Raw genomic sequence first — 21,084 nt, 5'->3', positions numbered from 1 at the left:
GGTTTGTAAGTGTGTTACTGTGTGTGTAAGTGTGTTACTGGTTTGTAAGTGTGTTACTGGTGTGTAAGTGTGTTACTCTGTGTGTAAGTGTGTTACTGGTTTGTAAGTGTGTTACTGGTTTGTAAGTGTGTTACTGGTTTGTAAGTCTGTTACTGGTTTGTAAGTGTGTTACTGTGTGTGTAAGTGTGTTACTGTGTGTGTTAGTGTGTTACTGTGTTTGTAAGTGTGATAGTGTGTGTAAGTGTGTTACTGTGTGTGTAAGTGTGTTACTGTGTGTGTAAGTGTGATACTGTGTTTGTAGGTGTGTTACTGTGTGTGTTAGTGTGTTACTGTGTGTGTAAGTTTGTTACTGTGTGTGTAAGTGTGTTACTGGTTTGTAAGTGTGCTACTGTGTGTGTTAGTGTTTTACTGTGTGTGTAAGTGTGTTACTGGTGTGTAAATGTGTTACTGGTGTGTAAGTGTGTTACTGTGTGTGTAAGTGTGTTACTGGTGTGTAAGTGTGTTACTGGTTTGTAAGTGTGTTACTGTGTGTGTAAGTGTGTTACTGGTTTGTAAGTGTGTTACTGGTTTGTAAGTGTGTTACTGGTTTGTAAGTGTGTTACTGGTTTGTAAGTGTGTTACTGGTTTGTAAGTGTGTTACTGGTGAGTAAGTGTGTTACTCTGTGTGTAAGTGTGTTACTGGTTTGTAAGTGTGTTACTGGTTTGTAAGTCTGTTACTGGTTTGTAAGTGTGTTACTGTGTGTGTAAGTGTGTTACTGGTTTGTAAGTGTGTTACTGGTGTGTAAGTGTGTTACTCTGTGTGTAAGTGTGTTACTGGTTTGTAAGTGTGTTACTGGTTTGTAAGTGTGTTACTGGTTTGTAAGTCTGTTACTGGTTTGTAAGTGTGTTACTGTGTGTGTAAGTGTGTTACTGTGTGTGTTAGTGTGTTACTGTGTTTGTAAGTGTGATAGTGTGTGTAAGTGTGTTACTGTGTGTGTAAGTGTGTTACTGTGTGTGTAAGTGTGATACTGTGTTTGTAAGTGTGTTACTGTGTGTGTTAGTGTGTTACTGTGTGTGTAAGTTTGTTACTGTGTGTGTAAGTGTGTTACTGGTGTGTAAATGTGTTACTGGTGTGTAAGTGTGTTACTGTGTGTGTAAGTGTGTTACTGTGTGTGTAAGTGTGTTACTGGTGTGTAAGTGTGTTACTGGTTTGTAAGTGTGTTACTGTGTGTGTAAGTGTGTTACTGGTTTGTAAGTGTGTTACTGGTTTGTAAGTGTGTTACTGGTTTGTAAGTGTGTTACTGGTTTGTAAGTGTGTTACTGGTTTGTAAGTGTGTTACTGGTTTGTAAGTGTGTTACTGGTGAGTAAGTGTGTTACTGTGTGTGTAAGTGTGTTACTGTGTGTGTAAGTGTGTTACTGTGTGTGTTAGAGTGTTACTGTGTTTGTAAGTGTGATAGTGTGTGTAAGTGTGTTACTGTGTGTGTAAGTGTGTTACTGTGTGTGTAAGTGTGATACTGTGTTTGTAAGTGTGTTACTGTGTGTGTAAGTGTGTTACTGGTTTGTAAGTGTGTTACTGTGTGTGTTAGTGTGTTACTGTGTGTGTAAGTTTGTTACTGTGTGTGTAAGTGTGTTACTGTGTGTGTTAGTGTGTTACTGTGTGTGTAAGTGTGTTACTGTGTGTGTAAGTGTGTTACTGTGCGTGTAAGTGTGTTACTGTGCGTGTAAGTGTGTTACTGTGTGTGTAAGTGTGTTACTGTGTGTGTAAGTGTGTTACTGTGTGTGTAAATGTGTTACTGTGTGTGTAAGTGTGTTACTGTGTGTGTAAGTGTGTTACTGGTGTGTAAGTGTGTTACTGGTGTGTAAGTGTGTTACTGGTGTGTAAGTGTGTTACTGGTTTGTAAGTGTGTTACTGGTTTGTAAGTGTGTTACTGTTTTGTAAGTGTGTTACTGGTGTGTAAGTGTGTTACTGGTTTGTAAGTGTGTTACTGGTTTGTAAGTGTGTTACTGGTGTGTAAGTGTGTTACTCTGTGTGTAAGTGTGTTACTGGTTTGTAAGTGTGATAGTGTGTTTGTAAGTGTGTTACTGTGTGTGTAAGTGTGTTACTGTGTGTGTAAGTGTGTTACTGTGTGTGTAAGTGTGTTACTGTGCGTGTAAGTGTGTTACTGTGCGTGTAAGTGTGTTACTGTGTGTGTAAGTGTGTTACTGTGTGTGTAAGTGTGTTACTGTGTGTGTAAGTGTGTTACTGGTGTGTAAGTGTGTTACTGGTGTGTAAGTGTGTTACTGTGTGTGTAAGTGTGTTACTGGTTTGTAAGTGTGTTACTGGTTAGTAAGTGTGTTACTGGTTTGTAAGTGTGTTACTGGTTTGTAAGTGTGATACTGTGTGTGTAAGTGTGTTACTGGTTTGTAAGTGTGTTACTGGTTTGTAAGTGTGTTACTGGTTTGTAAGTGTGTTACTGGTTTGTAAGTGTGATACTGTTTGTGTAAGTGTGTTACTGGTTTGTAAGTGTGTTACTGGTTTGTAAGTGTGTTACTGGTGTGTAAGTGTGTTACTGGTTTGTAAGTGTGTTACTGGTTTGTAAGTGTGTTACTGGTTTGTAAGTGTGTTACTGGTGTGTAAGTGTGTTACTCTGTGTGTAAGTGTGTTACTGGTTTGTAAGTCTGTTACTGGTTTGTAAGTGTGTTACTGGTGTGTAAGTGTGTTACTGGTGTGTAAGTGTGTTACTGTGTGTGTAAGTGTGTTACTGGTTTGTAAGTCTGTTACTGGTTTGTAAGTGTGTTACTGTGTGTGTAAGTGTGTTACTGTGTGTGTAAGTGTGTTACTGTGTTTGTAAGTGTGTTACTGTGTGTGTAAGTGTGTTACTGTGTGTGTAAGTGTGTTACTGTGCGTGTAAGTGTGTTACTGTGTGTGTAAGTGTGATACTGTGTTTGTAAGTGTGTTACTGTGTGTGTAAGTGTGATACTGTTTTGTAAGTGTGTTACTGTGTGTGTAAGTGTGTTACTGTGTGTGTAAGTGTGTTACTGGTGTGTAAGTGTGTTACTGTGTGTGTAAGTGTGTTACTGGTTTGTAAGTCTGTTACTGGTTTGTAAGTGTGTTACTGTGTGTGTAAGTGTGTTACTGTGTGTGTAAGTGTGTTACTGTGTTTGTAAGTGTGTTACTGTGTGTGTAAGTGTGTTACTGTGTGTGTAAGTGTGTTACTGTGCGTGTAAGTGTGTTACTGTGTGTGTAAGTGTGATACTGTGTTTGTAAGTGTGTTACTGTGTGTGTAAGTGTGATACTGTTTTGTAAGTGTGTTACTGTGTGTGTAAGTGTGATACAGTGTGCGTAAGTGTGTTACTGTGTGTGTAAGTGTGATACAGTGTGTGTAAGTGTGTTACTGGTTTGTAAGTGTGTTACTGTGTGTGTAAGTGTGATACTGTGTTTGTAAGTGTGTTACTGTGTGTGTAAGTGTGATATTGTTTTGTAAGTGTGTTACTGGTTTTTAAGTGTGTTACTGGTTTGTAAGTGTGTTACTGGTGTGTAAGTGTGTTACTGGTTTGTAAGTCTGTTAATGGTTTGTAAGTGTGTTACTGGTTTGTAAGTGTGTTACTGTGTGTGTAAGTGTGTTACTGTGTGTGTAAGTTTGTTACTGTGTGTGTAAGTGTGTTACTGGTTTGTAAGTGTGATAGTGTGTTTGTAAGTGTGTTACTGTGTGTGTAAGTGTGTTACTGTGTGTGTAAGTGTGTTACTGTGTTTGTAAGTGTGTTACTGTGTGTGTAAGTGTGTTACTGTGTGTGTAAGTGTGTTACTGTGCGTGTAAGTGTGTTACTGTGTGTGTAAGTGTGTTACTGTGTGTGTAAGTGTGTTACTGTGTGTGTAAGTGTGATACTGTGTTTGTAAGTGTGTTACTGTGTGTGTAAGTGTGATACTGTTTTGTAAGTGTGTTACTGTGTGTGTAAGTGTGTTACTGTGTGTGTAAGTGTGTTACTGGTTTGTAAGTGTGTTACTGTGTGTGTAAGTGTGATACTGTGTTTGTAAGTGTGTAACTGTGTGTGTAAGTGTGATACTGTTTTGTAAGTGTGTTACTGGTTTGTAAGTGTGTTACTGGTTTGTAAGTGTGTTACTGGTGTGTAAGTGTGTTACTGGTTTGTAAGTGTGTTACTGTGTGTGTAAGTGTGTTACTGTGTGTGTAAGTGTGTTACTGGTGTGTGTAAGTGTGTTACTGGTTTGTAAGTGTGTTACTGGTTTGTAAGTGTGTTACTGTGTGTGTAAGTGTGTTACTGTGTGTGTAAGTGTGTTACTGTGTGTGTAAGTGTGTTACTGGTTTGTAAGTGTGTTACTGGTGTGTGTAAGTGTGTTACTGGTTTGTAAGTGTGTTACTGGTTTGTAAGTGTGTTACTGTGTGTGTAAGTGTGTTACTGTGTGTGTAAGTGTGTTACTGTGTGTGTAAGTGTGTTACTGGTGTGTAAGTGTGATACTGTGTTTGTAAGTGTGTTACTGTGTGTGTAAGTGTGATACTGTGTTTGTAAGTGTGTTACTGTGTGTGTAAGTGTGTGTAAGTGTGTTATTGTGTGTGTAAGTGTGTTACTGGTTTGTAAGTGTGTTACTGGTTTGTAAGTGTGTTACTGTGTGTGTAAGTGTGTTACTGGTTTGTAAGTGTGTTACTGGTTTGTAAGTGTGTTACTGTGTGTGTAAGTGTGTTACTGGTGTGTAAGTGTGTTACTGGTTTGTAAGTGTGATACTGGTTTGTAAGTGTGTTACTGTGTGTGTAAGTGTGATAGTGTGTGTGTAAGTGTGTTACTGTGTGTGTAAGTGTGTTACTGGTTTGTAAGTGTGATAGTGTGTGTAAGTGTGTTACTGTGTGTTTAAGTGTGTTACTGTGTTTGTAAGTGTGTTACTGTGTGTGTAAGTGTGTTACTGTGTGTGTAAGTGTGTTACTGTGTGTGTAAGTGTGTTACTGTGTGTGTAAGTGTGTTACTGGTTTGTAAGTGTGATAGTGTGTTTGTAAGTGTGTTACTGTGTGTGTAAGTGTGTTACTGTGTGTGTACGTGTGTTACTGTGTTTGTAAGTGTGTTACTGTGTGTGTAAGTGTGTTACTGTGTGTGTAAGTGTGTTACTGTGTGTGTAAGTGTGTTACTGTGCGTGTAAGTGTGTTACTGTGTGTGTAAGTGTGTTACTGTGTGTGTAAGTGTGTTACTGTGTTTGTAAGTGTGTTACTGTGTGTGTAAGTGTGTTACTGTGTGTGTAAGTGTGTTACTGGTTTGTAAGTGTGTTACTGGTTTGTAAGTGTGTTACTGTGTGTGTAAGTGTGTTACTGGTTTGTAAGTGTGTTACTGGTTTGTAAGTGTGTTACTGTGTGTGTAAGTGTGTTACTGGTGTGTAAGTGTGTTACTGGTTTGTAAGTGTGATACTGGTTTGTAAGTGTGTTACTGTGTGTGTAAGTGTGATAGTGTGTGTGTAAGTGTGTTACTGTGTGTGTAAGTGTGTTACTGGTTTGTAAGTGTGATAGTGTGTGTAAGTGTGTTACTGTGTGTTTAAGTGTGTTACTGTGTTTGTAAGTGTGTTACTGTGTGTGTAAGTGTGTTACTGTGTGTGTAAGTGTGTTACTGTGTGTGTAAGTGTGTTACTGTGTGTGTAAGTGTGTTACTGGTTTGTAAGTGTGATAGTGTGTTTGTAAGTGTGTTACTGTGTGTGTAAGTGTGTTACTGTGTGTGTACGTGTGTTACTGTGTTTGTAAGTGTGTTACTGTGTGTGTAAGTGTGTTACTGTGTGTGTAAGTGTGTTACTGTGTGTGTAAGTGTGTTACTGTGCGTTTAAGTGTGTTACTGTGTGTGTAAGTGTGTTACTGTGTGTGTAAGTGTGTTACTGTGTTTGTAAGTGTGTTACTGTGTGTGTAAGTGTGTTACTGTGTGTGTAAGTGTGTTACTGTGCGTGTAAGTGTGTTACTGTGTGTGTAAGTGTGTTACTGTGTGTGTAAGTGTGTTACTGTGTGTGTAAGTGTGATACTGTGTTTGTAAGTGTGTTACTGTGTGTGTTAGTGTGTTACTGTGTGTGTAAGTTTGTTACTGTGTGTGTAAGTGTGTTACTGGTGTGTAAATGTGTTACTGGTGTGTAAGTGTGTTACTGTGTGTGTAAGTGTGTTACTGTGTGTGTAAGTGTGTTACTGGTGTGTAAGTGTGTTACTGGTTTGTAAGTGTGTTACTGTGTGTGTAAGTGTGTTACTGGTTTGTAAGTGTGTTACTGGTTTGTAAGTGTGTTACTGGTTTGTAAGTGTGTTACTGGTGAGTAAGTGTGTTACTGTGTGTGTAAGTGTGTTACTGTGTGTGTAAGTGTGTTACTGTGTGTGTTAGAGTGTTACTGTGTTTGTAAGTGTGATAGTGTGTGTAAGTGTGTTACTGTGTGTGTAAGTGTGTTACTGTGTGTGTAAGTGTGATACTGTGTTTGTAAGTGTGTTACTGTGTGTGTAAGTGTGTTACTGGTTTGTAAGTGTGTTACTGTGTGTGTAAGTGTGATACTGTGTTTGTAAGTGTGTTACTGTGTGTGTAAGTGTGATATTGTTTTGTAAGTGTGTTACTGGTTTTTAAGTGTGTTACTGGTTTGTAAGTGTGTTACTGGTGTGTAAGTGTGTTACTGGTTTGTAAGTCTGTTAATGGTTTGTAAGTGTGTTACTGGTTTGTAAGTGTGTTACTGTGTGTGTAAGTGTGTTACTGTGTGTGTAAGTTTGTTACTGTGTGTGTAAGTGTGTTACTGGTTTGTAAGTGTGATAGTGTGTTTGTAAGTGTGTTACTGTGTGTGTAAGTGTGTTACTGTGTGTGTAAGTGTGTTACTGTGTTTGTAAGTGTGTTACTGTGTGTGTAAGTGTGTTACTGTGTGTGTAAGTGTGTTACTGTGCGTGTAAGTGTGTTACTGTGTGTGTAAGTGTGTTACTGTGTGTGTAAGTGTGTTACTGTGTGTGTAAGTGTGATACTGTGTTTGTAAGTGTGTTACTGTGTGTGTAAGTGTGATACTGTTTTGTAAGTGTGTTACTGTGTGTGTAAGTGTGTTACTGTGTGTGTAAGTGTGTTACTGGTTTGTAAGTGTGTTACTGTGTGTGTAAGTGTGATACTGTGTTTGTAAGTGTGTTACTGTGTGTGTAAGTGTGATACTGTTTTGTAAGTGTGTTACTGGTTTGTAAGTGTGTTACTGGTTTGTAAGTGTGTTACTGGTTTGTAAGTGTGTTACTGGTGTGTAAGTGTGTTACTGGTTTGTAAGTGTGTTACTGTGTGTGTAAGTGTGTTACTGTGTGTGTAAGTGTGTTACTGGTGTGTGTAAGTGTGTTACTGGTTTGTAAGTGTGTTACTGGTTTGTAAGTGTGTTACTGTGTGTGTAAGTGTGTTACTGTGTGTGTAAGTGTGTTACTGTGTGTGTAAGTGTGTTACTGGTTTGTAAGTGTGTTACTGGTGTGTGTAAGTGTGTTACTGGTTTGTAAGTGTGTTACTGGTTTGTAAGTGTGTTACTGTGTGTGTAAGTGTGTTACTGTGTGTGTAAGTGTGTTACTGTGTGTGTAAGTGTGTTACTGGTGTGTAAGTGTGATACTGTGTTTGTAAGTGTGTTACTGTGTGTGTAAGTGTGATACTGTGTTTGTAAGTGTGTTACTGTGTGTGTAAGTGTGTGTAAGTGTGTTATTGTGTGTGTAAGTGTGTTACTGGTTTGTAAGTGTGTTACTGGTTTGTAAGTGTGTTACTGTGTGTGTAAGTGTGTTACTGGTTTGTAAGTGTGTTACTGGTTTGTAAGTGTGTTACTGTGTGTGTAAGTGTGTTACTGGTGTGTAAGTGTGTTACTGGTTTGTAAGTGTGATACTGGTTTGTAAGTGTGTTACTGTGTGTGTAAGTGTGATAGTGTGTGTGTAAGTGTGTTACTGTGTGTGTAAGTGTGTTACTGGTTTGTAAGTGTGATAGTGTGTGTAAGTGTGTTACTGTGTGTTTAAGTGTGTTACTGTGTTTGTAAGTGTGTTACTGTGTGTGTAAGTGTGTTACTGTGTGTGTAAGTGTGTTACTGTGTGTGTAAGTGTGTTACTGTGTGTGTAAGTGTGTTACTGGTTTGTAAGTGTGATAGTGTGTTTGTAAGTGTGTTACTGTGTGTGTAAGTGTGTTACTGTGTGTGTACGTGTGTTACTGTGTTTGTAAGTGTGTTACTGTGTGTGTAAGTGTGTTACTGTGTGTGTAAGTGTGTTACTGTGTGTGTAAGTGTGTTACTGTGCGTGTAAGTGTGTTACTGTGTGTGTAAGTGTGTTACTGTGTGTGTAAGTGTGTTACTGTGTTTGTAAGTGTGTTACTGTGTGTGTAAGTGTGTTACTGTGTGTGTAAGTGTGTTACTGTGCGTGTAAGTGTGTTACTGTGTGTGTAAGTGTGTTACTGTGTGTGTAAGTGTGTTACTGTGTGTGTAAGTGTGATACTGTGTTTGTAAGTGTGTTACTGTGTGTGTTAGTGTGTTACTGTGTGTGTAAGTTTGTTACTGTGTGTGTAAGTGTGTTACTGGTGTGTAAATGTGTTACTGGTGTGTAAGTGTGTTACTGTGTGTGTAAGTGTGTTACTGTGTGTGTAAGTGTGTTACTGGTGTGTAAGTGTGTTACTGGTTTGTAAGTGTGTTACTGTGTGTGTAAGTGTGTTACTGGTTTGTAAGTGTGTTACTGGTTTGTAAGTGTGTTACTGGTTTGTAAGTGTGTTACTGGTTTGTAAGTGTGTTACTGGTGAGTAAGTGTGTTACTGTGTGTGTAAGTGTGTTACTGTGTGTGTAAGTGTGTTACTGTGTGTGTTAGAGTGTTACTGTGTTTGTAAGTGTGATAGTGTGTGTAAGTGTGTTACTGTGTGTGTAAGTGTGTTACTGTGTGTGTAAGTGTGATACTGTGTTTGTAAGTGTGTTACTGTGTGTGTAAGTGTGTTACTGGTTTGTAAGTGTGTTACTGTGTGTGTTAGTGTGTTACTGTGTGTGTAAGTTTGTTACTGTGTGTGTAAGTGTGTTACTGTGTGTGTTAGTGTGTTACTGTGTGTGTAAGTGTGTTACTGTGTGTGTAAGTGTGTTACTGTGCGTGTAAGTGTGTTACTGTGCGTGTAAGTGTGTTACTGTGTGTGTAAGTGTGTTACTGTGTGTGTAAGTGTGTTACTGTGTGTGTAAATGTGTTACTGTGTGTGTAAGTGTGTTACTGTGTGTGTAAGTGTGTTACTGGTGTGTAAGTGTGTTACTGGTGTGTAAGTGTGTTACTGGTGTGTAAGTGTGTTACTGGTTTGTAAGTGTGTTACTGGTTTGTAAGTGTGTTACTGTTTTGTAAGTGTGTTACTGGTGTGTAAGTGTGTTACTGGTTTGTAAGTGTGTTACTGGTTTGTAAGTGTGTTACTGGTGTGTAAGTGTGTTACTCTGTGTGTAAGTGTGTTACTGGTTTGTAAGTGTGATAGTGTGTTTGTAAGTGTGTTACTGTGTGTGTAAGTGTGTTACTGTGTGTGTAAGTGTGTTACTGTGTGTGTAAGTGTGTTACTGTGCGTGTAAGTGTGTTACTGTGCGTGTAAGTGTGTTACTGTGTGTGTAAGTGTGTTACTGTGTGTGTAAGTGTGTTACTGTGTGTGTAAGTGTGTTACTGGTGTGTAAGTGTGTTACTGGTGTGTAAGTGTGTTACTGTGTGTGTAAGTGTGTTACTGGTTTGTAAGTGTGTTACTGGTTAGTAAGTGTGTTACTGGTTTGTAAGTGTGTTACTGGTTTGTAAGTGTGATACTGTGTGTGTAAGTGTGTTACTGGTTTGTAAGTGTGTTACTGGTTTGTAAGTGTGTTACTGGTTTGTAAGTGTGATACTGTTTGTGTAAGTGTGTTACTGGTTTGTAAGTGTGTTACTGGTTTGTAAGTGTGTTACTGGTTTGTAAGTGTGTTACTGGTGTGTAAGTGTGTTACTGGTTTGTAAGTGTGTTACTGGTTTGTAAGTGTGTTACTGGTTTGTAAGTGTGTTACTGGTGTGTAAGTGTGTTACTCTGTGTGTAAGTGTGTTACTGGTTTGTAAGTGTGTTACTGGTGTGTAAGTGTGTTACTGGTGTGTAAGTGTGTTACTGTGTGTGTAAGTGTGTTACTGGTTTGTAAGTCTGTTACTGGTTTGTAAGTGTGTTACTGTGTGTGTAAGTGTGTTACTGTGTGTGTAAGTGTGTTACTGTGTTTGTAAGTGTGTTACTGTGTGTGTAAGTGTGTTACTGTGTGTGTAAGTGTGTTACTGTGCGTGTAAGTGTGTTACTGTGTGTGTAAGTGTGATACTGTGTTTGTAAGTGTGTTACTGTGTGTGTAAGTGTGATACTGTTTTGTAAGTGTGTTACTGTGTGTGTAAGTGTGTTACTGTGTGTGTAAGTGTGTTACTGGTGTGTAAGTGTGTTACTGTGTGTGTAAGTGTGTTACTGGTTTGTAAGTCTGTTACTGGTTTGTAAGTGTGTTACTGTGTGTGTAAGTGTGTTACTGTGTGTGTAAGTGTGTTACTGTGTTTGTAAGTGTGTTACTGTGTGTGTAAGTGTGTTACTGTGTGTGTAAGTGTGTTACTGTGCGTGTAAGTGTGTTACTGTGTGTGTAAGTGTGATACTGTGTTTGTAAGTGTGTTACTGTGTGTGTAAGTGTGATACAGTGTGTGTAAGTGTGTTACTGGTTTGTAAGTGTGTTACTGTGTGTGTAAGTGTGATACTGTGTTTGTAAGTGTGTTACTGTGTGTGTAAGTGTGATATTGTTTTGTAAGTGTGTTACTGGTTTTTAAGTGTGTTACTGGTTTGTAAGTGTGTTACTGGTGTGTAAGTGTGTTACTGGTTTGTAAGTCTGTTAATGGTTTGTAAGTGTGTTACTGGTTTGTAAGTGTGTTACTGTGTGTGTAAGTGTGTTACTGTGTGTGTAAGTTTGTTACTGTGTGTGTAAGTGTGTTACTGGTTTGTAAGTGTGATAGTGTGTTTGTAAGTGTGTTACTGTGTGTGTAAGTGTGTTACTGTGTGTGTAAGTGTGTTACTGTGTTTGTAAGTGTGTTACTGTGTGTGTAAGTGTGTTACTGTGTGTGTAAGTGTGTTACTGTGCGTGTAAGTGTGTTACTGTGTGTGTAAGTGTGTTACTGTGTGTGTAAGTGTGTTACTGTGTGTGTAAGTGTGATACTGTTTTGTAAGTGTGTTACTGTGTGTGTAAGTGTGTTACTGTGTGTGTAAGTGTGTTACTGGTTTGTAAGTGTGTTACTGTGTGTGTAAGTGTGATACTGTGTTTGTAAGTGTGTTACTGTGTGTGTAAGTGTGATACTGTTTTGTAAGTGTGTTACTGGTTTGTAAGTGTGTTACTGGTTTGTAAGTGTGTTACTGGTTTGTAAGTGTGTTACTGGTGTGTAAGTGTGTTACTGGTTTGTAAGTGTGTTACTGTGTGTGTAAGTGTGTTACTGTGTGTGTAAGTGTGTTACTGGTGTGTGTAAGTGTGTTACTGGTTTGTAAGTGTGTTACTGGTTTGTAAGTGTGTTACTGTGTGTGTAAGTGTGTTACTGTGTGTGTAAGTGTGTTACTGTGTGTGTAAGTGTGTTACTGGTTTGTAAGTGTGTTACTGGTGTGTGTAAGTGTGTTACTGGTTTGTAAGTGTGTTACTGGTTTGTAAGTGTGTTACTGTGTGTGTAAGTGTGTTACTGTGTGTGTAAGTGTGTTACTGTGTGTGTAAGTGTGTTACTGGTGTGTAAGTGTGATACTGTGTTTGTAAGTGTGTTACTGTGTGTGTAAGTGTGATACTGTGTTTGTAAGTGTGTTACTGTGTGTGTAAGTGTGTGTAAGTGTGTTATTGTGTGTGTAAGTGTGTTACTGGTTTGTAAGTGTGTTACTGGTTTGTAAGTGTGTTACTGTGTGTGTAAGTGTGTTACTGGTTTGTAAGTGTGTTACTGGTTTGTAAGTGTGTTACTGTGTGTGTAAGTGTGTTACTGGTGTGTAAGTGTGTTACTGGTTTGTAAGTGTGATACTGGTTTGTAAGTGTGTTACTGTGTGTGTAAGTGTGATAGTGTGTGTGTAAGTGTGTTACTGTGTGTGTAAGTGTGTTACTGGTTTGTAAGTGTGATAGTGTGTGTAAGTGTGTTACTGTGTGTTTAAGTGTGTTACTGTGTTTGTAAGTGTGTTACTGTGTGTGTAAGTGTGTTACTGTGTGTGTAAGTGTGTTACTGTGTGTGTAAGTGTGTTACTGTGTGTGTAAGTGTGTTACTGGTTTGTAAGTGTGATAGTGTGTTTGTAAGTGTGTTACTGTGTGTGTAAGTGTGTTACTGTGTGTGTACGTGTGTTACTGTGTTTGTAAGTGTGTTACTGTGCGTGTAAGTGTGTTACTGTGTGTGTAAGTGTGTTACTGTGTGTGTAAGTGTGTTACTGTGCGTGTAAGTGTGTTACTGTGTGTGTAAGTGTGTTACTGTGTGTGTAAGTGTGTTACTGTGTTTGTAAGTGTGTTACTGTGTGTGTAAGTGTGTTACTGTGTGTGTAAGTGTGTTACTGTGCGTGTAAGTGTGTTACTGTGTGTGTAAGTGTGTTACTGTGTGTGTAAGTGTGTTACTGTGTGTGTAAGTGTGATACTGTGTTTGTAAGTGTGTTACTGTGTGTGTAAGTGTGATACTGTTTTGTAAGTGTGTTACTGTGTGTGTAAGTGTGTTACTGTGTGTGTAAGTGTGTTACTGGTTTGTAAGTGTGTTACTGTGTGTGTAAGTGTGATACTGTGTTTGTAAGTGTGTTACTGTGTGTGTAAGTGTGATACTGTTTTGTAAGTGTGTTACTGGTTTGTAAGTGTGTTACTGGTGTGTAAGTGTGTTACTGGTTTGTAAGTGTGTTACTGTGTGTGTAAGTGTGTTACTGTGTGTGTAAGTGTGTTACTGGTGTGTGTAAGTGTGTTACTGGTTTGTAAGTGTGTTACTGGTTTGTAAGTGTGTCACTGTGTGTGTAAGTGTGTTACTGTGTGTGTAAGTGTGTTACTGTGTGTGTAAGTGTGTTACTGGTTTGTAAGTGTGTTACTGGTGTGTGTAAGTGTGTTACTGGTTTGTAAGTGTGTTACTGGTTTGTGTAAGTGTGTTACTGTGTGTGTATAAGTGTGTTACTGTGTGTGTAAGTGTGTTACTGGTGTGTAAGTGTGTTACTGTGTGTGTAAGTGTGTTACTGTGTGTGTAAGTGTGTTACTGTGTGTGTAAGTGTGTTACTGGTTTGTAAGTGTGTTACTGTGTGTGTAAGTGTGATACTGTTTTGTAAGTGTGTTACTGTGTGTGTAAGTGTGATACTGTGTTTGTAAGTGTGTTACTGTGTGTGTAAGTGTGATACTGTTTTGTAAGTGTGTTACTGTGTGTGTAAGTGTGATACAGTGTGCGTAAGTGTGTTACTGTGTGTGTAAGTGTGATACAGTGTGTGTAAGTGTGTTACTGGTTTGTAAGTGTGTTACTGTGTGTGTAAGTGTGATACTGTGTTTGTAAGTGTGTTACTGTGTGTGTAAGTGTGATATTGTTTTGTAAGTGTGTTACTGGTTTTTAAGTGTGTTACTGGTTTGTAAGTGTGTTACTGGTTTGTAAGTGTGTTACTGGTTTGTAAGTCTGTTAATGGTTTGTAAGTGTGTTACTGGTTTGTAAGTGTGTTACTGTGTGTGTAAGTGTGTTACTGTGTGTGTAAGTTTGTTACTGTGTGTGTAAGTGTGTTACTGGTTTGTAAGTGTGATAGTGTGTTTGTAAGTGTGTTACTGTGTGTGTAAGTGTGTTACTGTGTGTGTAAGTGTGTTACTGTGTTTGTAAGTGTGTTACTGTGTGTGTAAGTGTGTTACTGTGTGTGTAAGTGTGTTACTGTGCGTGTAAGTGTGTTACTGTGTGTGTAAGTGTGTTACTGTGTGTGTAAGTGTGTTACTGTGTGTGTAAGTGTGATACTGTGTTTGTAAGTGTGTTACTGTGTGTGTAAGTGTGATACTGTTTTGTAAGTGTGTTACTGTGTGTGTAAGTGTGTTACTGTGTGTGTAAGTGTGTTACTGGTTTGTAAGTGTGTTACTGTGTGTGTAAGTGTGATACTGTGTTTGTAAGTGTGTTACTGTGTGTGTAAGTGTGATACTGTTTTGTAAGTGTGTTACTGGTTTGTAAGTGTGTTACTGGTTTGTAAGTGTGTTACTGGTTTGTAAGTGTGTTACTGGTGTGTAAGTGTGTTACTGGTTTGTAAGTGTGTTACTGTGTGTGTAAGTGTGTTACTGTGTGTGTAAGTGTGTTACTGGTGTGTGTAAGTGTGTTACTGGTTTGTAAGTGTGTTACTGGTTTGTAAGTGTGTTACTGTGTGTGTAAGTGTGTTACTGTGTGTGTAAGTGTGTTACTGTGTGTGTAAGTGTGTTACTGGTTTGTAAGTGTGTTACTGGTGTGTGTAAGTGTGTTACTGGTTTGTAAGTGTGTTACTGGTTTGTAAGTGTGTTACTGTGTGTGTAAGTGTGTTACTGTGTGTGTAAGTGTGTTACTGTGTGTGTAAGTGTGTTACTGGTGTGTAAGTGTGATACTGTGTTTGTAAGTGTGTTACTGTGTGTGTAAGTGTGATACTGTGTTTGTAAGTGTGTTACTGTGTGTGTAAGTGTGTGTAAGTGTGTTATTGTGTGTGTAAGTGTGTTACTGGTTTGTAAGTGTGTTACTGGTTTGTAAGTGTGTTACTGTGTGTGTAAGTGTGTTACTGGTTTGTAAGTGTGTTACTGGTTTGTAAGTGTGTTACTGTGTGTGTAAGTGTGTTACTGGTGTGTAAGTGTGTTACTGGTTTGTAAGTGTGATACTGGTTTGTAAGTGTGTTACTGTGTGTGTAAGTGTGATAGTGTGTGTGTAAGTGTGTTACTGTGTGTGTAAGTGTGTTACTGGTTTGTAAGTGTGATAGTGTGTGTAAGTGTGTTACTGTGTGTTTAAGTGTGTTACTGTGTTTGTAAGTGTGTTACTGTGTGTGTAAGTGTGTTACTGTGTGTGTAAGTGTGTTACTGTGTGTGTAAGTGTGTTACTGTGTGTGTAAGTGTGTTACTGGTTTGTAAGTGTGATAGTGTGTTTGTAAGTGTGTTACTGTGTGTGTAAGTGTGTTACTGTGTGTGTACGTGTGTTACTGTGTTTGTAAGTGTGTTACTGTGTGTGTAAGTGTGTTACTGTGTGTGTAAGTGTGTTACTGTGTGTGTAAGTGTGTTACTGTGCGTGTAAGTGTGTTACTGTGTGTGTAAGTGTGTTACTGTGTGTGTAAGTGTGTTACTGTGTTTGTAAGTGTGTTACTGTGTGTGTAAGTGTGTTACTGTGTGTGTAAGTGTGTTACTGTGCGTGTAAGTGTGTTACTGTGTGTGTAAGTGTGTTACTGTGTGTGTAAGTGTGTTACTGTGTGTGTAAGTGTGATACTGTGTTTGTAAGTGTGTTACTGTGTGTGTAAGTGTGATACTGTTTTGTAAGTGTGTTACTGTGTGTGTAAGTGTGTTACTGTGTGTGTAAGTGTGTTACTGGTTTGTAAGTGTGTTACTGTGTGTGTAAGTGTGATACTGTGTTTGTAAGTGTGTTACTGTGTGTGTAAGTGTGATACTGTTTTGTAAGTGTGTTACTGGTTTGTAAGTGTGTTACTGGTGTGTAAGTGTGTTACTGGTTTGTAAGTGTGTTACTGTGTGTGTAAGTGTGTTACTGTGTGTGTAAGTGTGTTACTGGTGTGTGTAAGTGTGTTACTGGTTTGTAAGTGTGTTACTGGTTTGTAAGTGTGTCACTGTGTGTGTAAGTGTGTTACTGTGTGTGTAAGTGTGTTACTGTGTGTGTAAGTGTGTTACTGGTTTGTAAGTGTGTTACTGGTGTGTGTAAGTGTGTTACTGGTTTGTAAGTGTGTTACTGGTTTGTGTAAGTGTGTTACTGTGTGTGTATAAGTGTGTTACTGTGTGTGTAAGTGTGTTACTGGTGTGTAAGTGTGTTACTGTGTGTGTAAGTGTGTTACTGTGTGTGTAAGTGTGTTACTGTGTGTGTAAGTGTGTTACTGGTTTGTAAGTGTGTTACTGTGTGTGTAAGTGTGATACTGTTTTGTAAGTGTGTTACTGTGTGTGTAAGTGTGATACTGTTTTGTAAGTGTGTTACTGTGTGTGTAAGTGTGATACTGTGTGTGTAAGTGTGTTACTGTGTTTTTAAATGTGTTACTGTGTGTGTAAGTGTGTTACTGGTTTGTAAGTGTGTTACTGGTTTGTAAGTGTGTTACTGGTTTGTAAGTGTGTTACTGGTTTGTAAGTGTGTTACTGGTTTGTAAGTGTGTTACTGTGTGTGTAAGTGTGTTACTGGTTTGTAAGTTTGTTACTGTGTGTGTAAGTGTGTTACTGTGTGTGTAAGTGTGTTACTGTGTTTGTAAGTGTGTTACTGTGTGTGTAAGTGTGTTACTGTGTGTGTAAGTGTGTTACTGTGTTTGTAAGTGTGTTACTGTGTGTGTAAGTGTGTTACTGGTGTGTAAGTGTGTTACTGGTGTGTAAGTGTGTTACTGGTTTGTAAGTGTGATACTGTGTGTGTAAGTGTGATACTGTGTTTGTAAGTGTGTTACTGGTGTGTAAGTGTGTTACTGGTGTGTAAGTGTGTTACTGGTGTTTAAGTGTGTTACTGGTGTGTAAGTGTGATACTGTGTTTGTAAGTGTGTTACTGGTGTGTAAGTGTGTTACTGTGTGTGTAAGTGTGTTACTGGTGTGTAAGTGTGATACTGTGTTTGTAAGTGTGTTACTGTGTGTGTAAGTGTGATACTGGTTTGTAAGTGTGTTACTGTGTGTGTAAGTGTGATACTGTGTTTGTAAGTGTGTTACTGTGTGTGTAAGTGTGATACTGTGTTTGTAAGTGTGTTACTGTGTGTGTAAGTGTGATACTGTGTTTGTAAGTGTGTTACTGTGTGTGTTAGTGTGTTACTGGTTTGTAAGTGTGTAACTGGTTTGTAAGTGTGTTACTGGTTTGTAAGTGTGTTACTGGTGTGTAAGTGTGATACTGTGTGTGTAAGTGTGATACTGGTGTTTAAGTGTGTTACTGGTGTGTAAGTGTGTTACTGGTTTGTAAGTGTGTTACTGGTTTGTAAGTGTGTTACTGGTTTGTAAGTGTGTTACTGTGTGTAAGTGTGTTACTGGTTTGTAAGTGTGTTACTGGTTTGTAAGTGTGTTACTGTGTGTGTAAGTGTGTTACTGGTTTGTAAGTGTGTTACTGTGTGTGTAAGTGTGTTACTGTGTGTGTAAGTGTGTTACTGGTTTGTAAGTGTGTTACTGTGTGTGTAAGTGTGTGTAAGTGTGTTATTTTGTGTAAGTGTGTTACTGGTTTGTAAGTGTGTTACTGGTTTGTAAGTGTGTTACTGTGTGTGTAAGTGTGTTACTGGTTTGTAAGTGTGTTACTGGTTTGTAAGTGTGTTACTGTGTGTGTAAGTGTGTTACTGTGTGTGTAAGTGTGTTACTGGTGTGTGTAAGTGTGTTACTGGTTTGTAAGTGTGTTACTGGTTTGTAAGTGTGTTACTGTGTGTGTAAGTGTGTTACTGTGTGTGTAAGTGTGTTACTGGTGTGTAAGTGTGTTACTGGTTTGTAAGTGTGTTACTGTGTGTGTAAGTGTGTTACTGGTTTGTAAGTGTGTTACTGGTGTGTAAGTGTGTTACTGTGCGTGTAAGTGTGTTACTGTGTGTGTAAGTGGGTTACTGGTGTGTAAGTGTGTTACTGGTGTGTAAGTGTGTTACTGTGTGTGTAAGTGTGTTACTGTGTGTGTAAGTGTGTTACTGGTTTGTAAGTGTGTTACTGGTTTGTAAGTGTGTTACTGTGTGTGTAAGTGTGTTACTGTGTGTGTAAGTGTGTTACTGGTGTGTGTAAGTGTGTTACTGGTTTGTAAGTGTGTTACTGGTTTGTAAGTGTGTTACTGTGTGTGTAAGTGTGTTACTGGTTTGTAAGTGTGTTACTGGTTTGTAAGTGTGTTACTGTGTGTGTAAGTGTGTTACTGTGTGTGTAAGTGTGTTACTGGTGTGTGTAAGTGTGTTACTGGTTTGTAAGTGTGTTACTGGTTTGTAAGTGTGTTACTGTGTGTGTAAGTGTGTTACTGTGTGTGTAAGTGTGTTACTGTGTGTGTAAATGTGTTACTGGTTTGTAAGTGTGTTACTGGTTTGTAAGTGTGTTACTGTGTGTGTAAGTGTGTTACTGGTGTGTAAGTGTGTTACTGGTGTGTAAGTGTGTTACTGTGTGTGTAAGTGTGTTACTGGTTTGTAAGTGTGTTACTGGTTAGTAAGTGTGTTACTGTGTGTGTAAGTGTGTTACTGGTGTGTAAGTGTGTTACTGGTGTGTAAGTGTGTTACTGGTGTGTAAGTGTGTTACTGGTGTGTAAGTGTGTTACTGTGTGTGTAAGTGTGATACTGTGTTTGTAAGTGTGTTACTGTGTGTGTAAGTGTGATACTGTGTTTGTAAGTGTGTTACTGGTTTGTAAGTGTGTTACTGTGTGTGTAAGTGTGTTACTGGTGTGTAAGTGTGTTACTGGTGTGTAAGTGTGTTACTGTGTGTGTAAGTGTGTTACTGGTGTGTAAGTGTGTTACTGGTGTGTAAGTGTGTTACTGTGTGTGTAAGTGTGTTACTGTGTGTGTAAGTGTGTTACTGGTGTGTAAGTGTGTTACTGGTTTGTAAGTGTGTTACTGTGTGTGTAAGTGTGTTACTGGTTTGTAAGTGTGTTACTGGTTTGTAAGTGTGTTACTGGTTTGTAAGTGTGTTACTGGTTTGTAAGTGTGTTACTGGTTTGTAAGTGTGTTACTGGTTTGTAAGTGTGTTACTGGTGTGTAAGTGTGTTACTCTGTGTGTAAGTGTGTTACTGGTTTGTAAGTGTGTTACTGGTTTGTAAGTGTGTTACTGGTGTGTAAGTGTGTTACTCTGTGTGTAAGTGTGTTACTGGTTTGTAAGTCTGTTACTGGTTTGTAAGTGTGTTACTGGTGTGTAAATGTGTTACTGGTTTGTAAGTGTGTTACTGGTTTGTAAGTGTGTTACTGTGTGTGTAAGTGTGTTACTGGTGTGTAAGTGTGTTACTGGTGTGTAAGTGTGTTACTGTGTGTGTAAGTGTGTTACTGGTTTGTAAGTGTGTTACTGGTTAGTAAGTGTGTTACTGTGTGTGTAAGTGTGTTACTGGTGTGTAAGTGTGTTACTGGTGTGTAAGTGTGTTACTGTGTGTGTAAGTGTGATACTGTGTTTGTAAGTGTGTTACTGTGTGTGTAAGTGTGATACTGTGTTTGTAAGTGTGTTACTGGTTTGTAAGTGTGTTACTGTGTGTGTAAGTGTGTTACTGGTGTGTAAGTGTGTTACTGGTGTGTAAGTGTGTTACTGTGTGTGTAAGTGTGTTACTGTGTGTGTAAGTGTGTTACTGGTGTGTAAGTGTGTTACTGGTGTGTAAGTGTGTTACTGTGTGTGTAAGTGTGTTACTGGTGTGTAAGTGTGTTACTGGTGTGTAAGTGTGTTACTGTGTGTGTAAGTGTGTTACTGTGTGTGTAAGTGTGTTACTGGTGTGTAAGTGTGTTACTGGTTTGTAAGTGTGTTACTGTGTGTGTACGTGTGTTACTGGTTTGTAAGTGTGTTACTGGTTTGTAAGTGTGTTACTGGTTTGTAAGTGTGTTACTGGTTTGTAAGTGTGTTACTGGTTTGTAAGTGTGATACTGTGTGTGTAAGTGTGTTACTGGTTTGTAAGTGTGTTACTGGTTTGTAAGTGTGTTACTGGTTTGTAAGTGTGTTACTGGTGTGTAAGTGCGTTACTGGTTTGTAAGTGTGTTACTGGTTTGTAAGTGTGTTACTGGTGTGTAAGTGTGTTACTGTGTGTGTAAGTGTGTTACTGGTTTGTAAGTGTGTTACTGGTTTGTAAGTCTGTTACTGGTTTGTAAGTGTGTTACTGGTGTGTAAGTGTGTTACTGTGTTTGTAAGTGTGATAGTGTGTGTAAGTGTGTTACTGTGTGTGTAAGTGTGTTACTGGTGTGTAAGTGTGTTACTGTGTTTGTAAGTGTGATAGTGTGTGTAAGTGTGTTACTGTGTGTGTAAGTGTGTTACTGTGTGTGTAAGTTTGTTACTGTGTGTGTAAGTGTGATAGTGTGTGTAAGTGTGTTACTGGTTTGTAAGTGTGATAGTGTGTTTGTAAGTGTGTTACTGTGTGTGTAAGTGTGTTACTGTGCGTGTAAGTGTGTTACTGTGCGTGTAAGTGTGTTACTGTGTGTGTAAGTGTGTTACTGTGTGTGTAAGTGTGTTACTGTGTGTGTAAGTGTGTTACTGTGTGTAAGTGTGTTACCGTGTGTGTAAGTGTGTTACTGGTGTGTAAGTGTGTTACTGGTGTGTAAGTGTGTTACTGTGTGTGTAAGTGTGTTACTGGTTTGTAAGTGTGTTACTGGTTTGTAAGTGTGATACTGTGTGTGTAAGTGTGTTACTGGTTTGTAAGTGTGTTACTGGTGTGTAAGTGTGTTACTGGTTTGTAAGTGTGATACTGTTTGTGTAAGTGTGTTACTGGTTTGTAAGTGTGTTACTGGTTTGTAAGTGTGATAGTGTGTTTGTAAGTGTGATACTGTGTTTGTAAGTGTGTTACTGTGTGTGTAAGTGTGATACTGTTTTGTAAGTGTGTTACTGTGTGTGTAAGTGTGTTACTGTGTGTGTAAGTGTGTTACTGGTTTGTAAGTGTGTTACTGTGTGTGTAAGTGTGATACTGTGTTTGTAAGTGTGTTACTGTGTGTGTAAGTGTGATACTGTTTTGTAAGTGTGTTACTGGTTTGTAAGTGTGTTACTGGTTTGTAAGTGTGTTACTGGTGTGTAAGTGTGTTACTGTGTGTGTAAGTGTGTTACTGTGTGTGTAAGTGTGTTACTGTGTGTGTAAGTTTGTTACTGTGTGTGTAAGTGTGTTACTGGTGTGTAAGTGTGTTACTGGTGTGTAAGTGTGTTACTGGTGTGTAAGTGTGTTACTGTGTGTGTAAGTGTGTTACTGTGTGTGTAAGTGTGTTACTGTGTGTGTAAGTTTGTTACTGTGTGTGTAAGTGTGTTACTGGTGTTTAAGTGTGATACTGTGTTTGTAAGTGTGTTACTGTGTGTGTAAGTGTGACACTGTGTTTGTAAGTGTGTTACTGTGTGTGTAAGTGTGATACTGTGTTTGTAAGTGTGTTACTGTGTGTGTAAGTGTGATACTGTGTGTGTAAGTGTG

The sequence above is a fragment of the Eucyclogobius newberryi genome, unplaced genomic scaffold (assembly GCF_026437365.1).
Source record: "Eucyclogobius newberryi isolate DKJ021-1_F unplaced genomic scaffold, fEucNew1.0.hap1 SCAF_7, whole genome shotgun sequence".
Taxonomy (NCBI): Eukaryota; Metazoa; Chordata; class Actinopteri; order Gobiiformes; family Gobiidae; genus Eucyclogobius; species Eucyclogobius newberryi.
The sequence above is the reverse complement of the archived record's forward strand: the minus strand, read 5'-3'. Positions refer to the sequence as shown.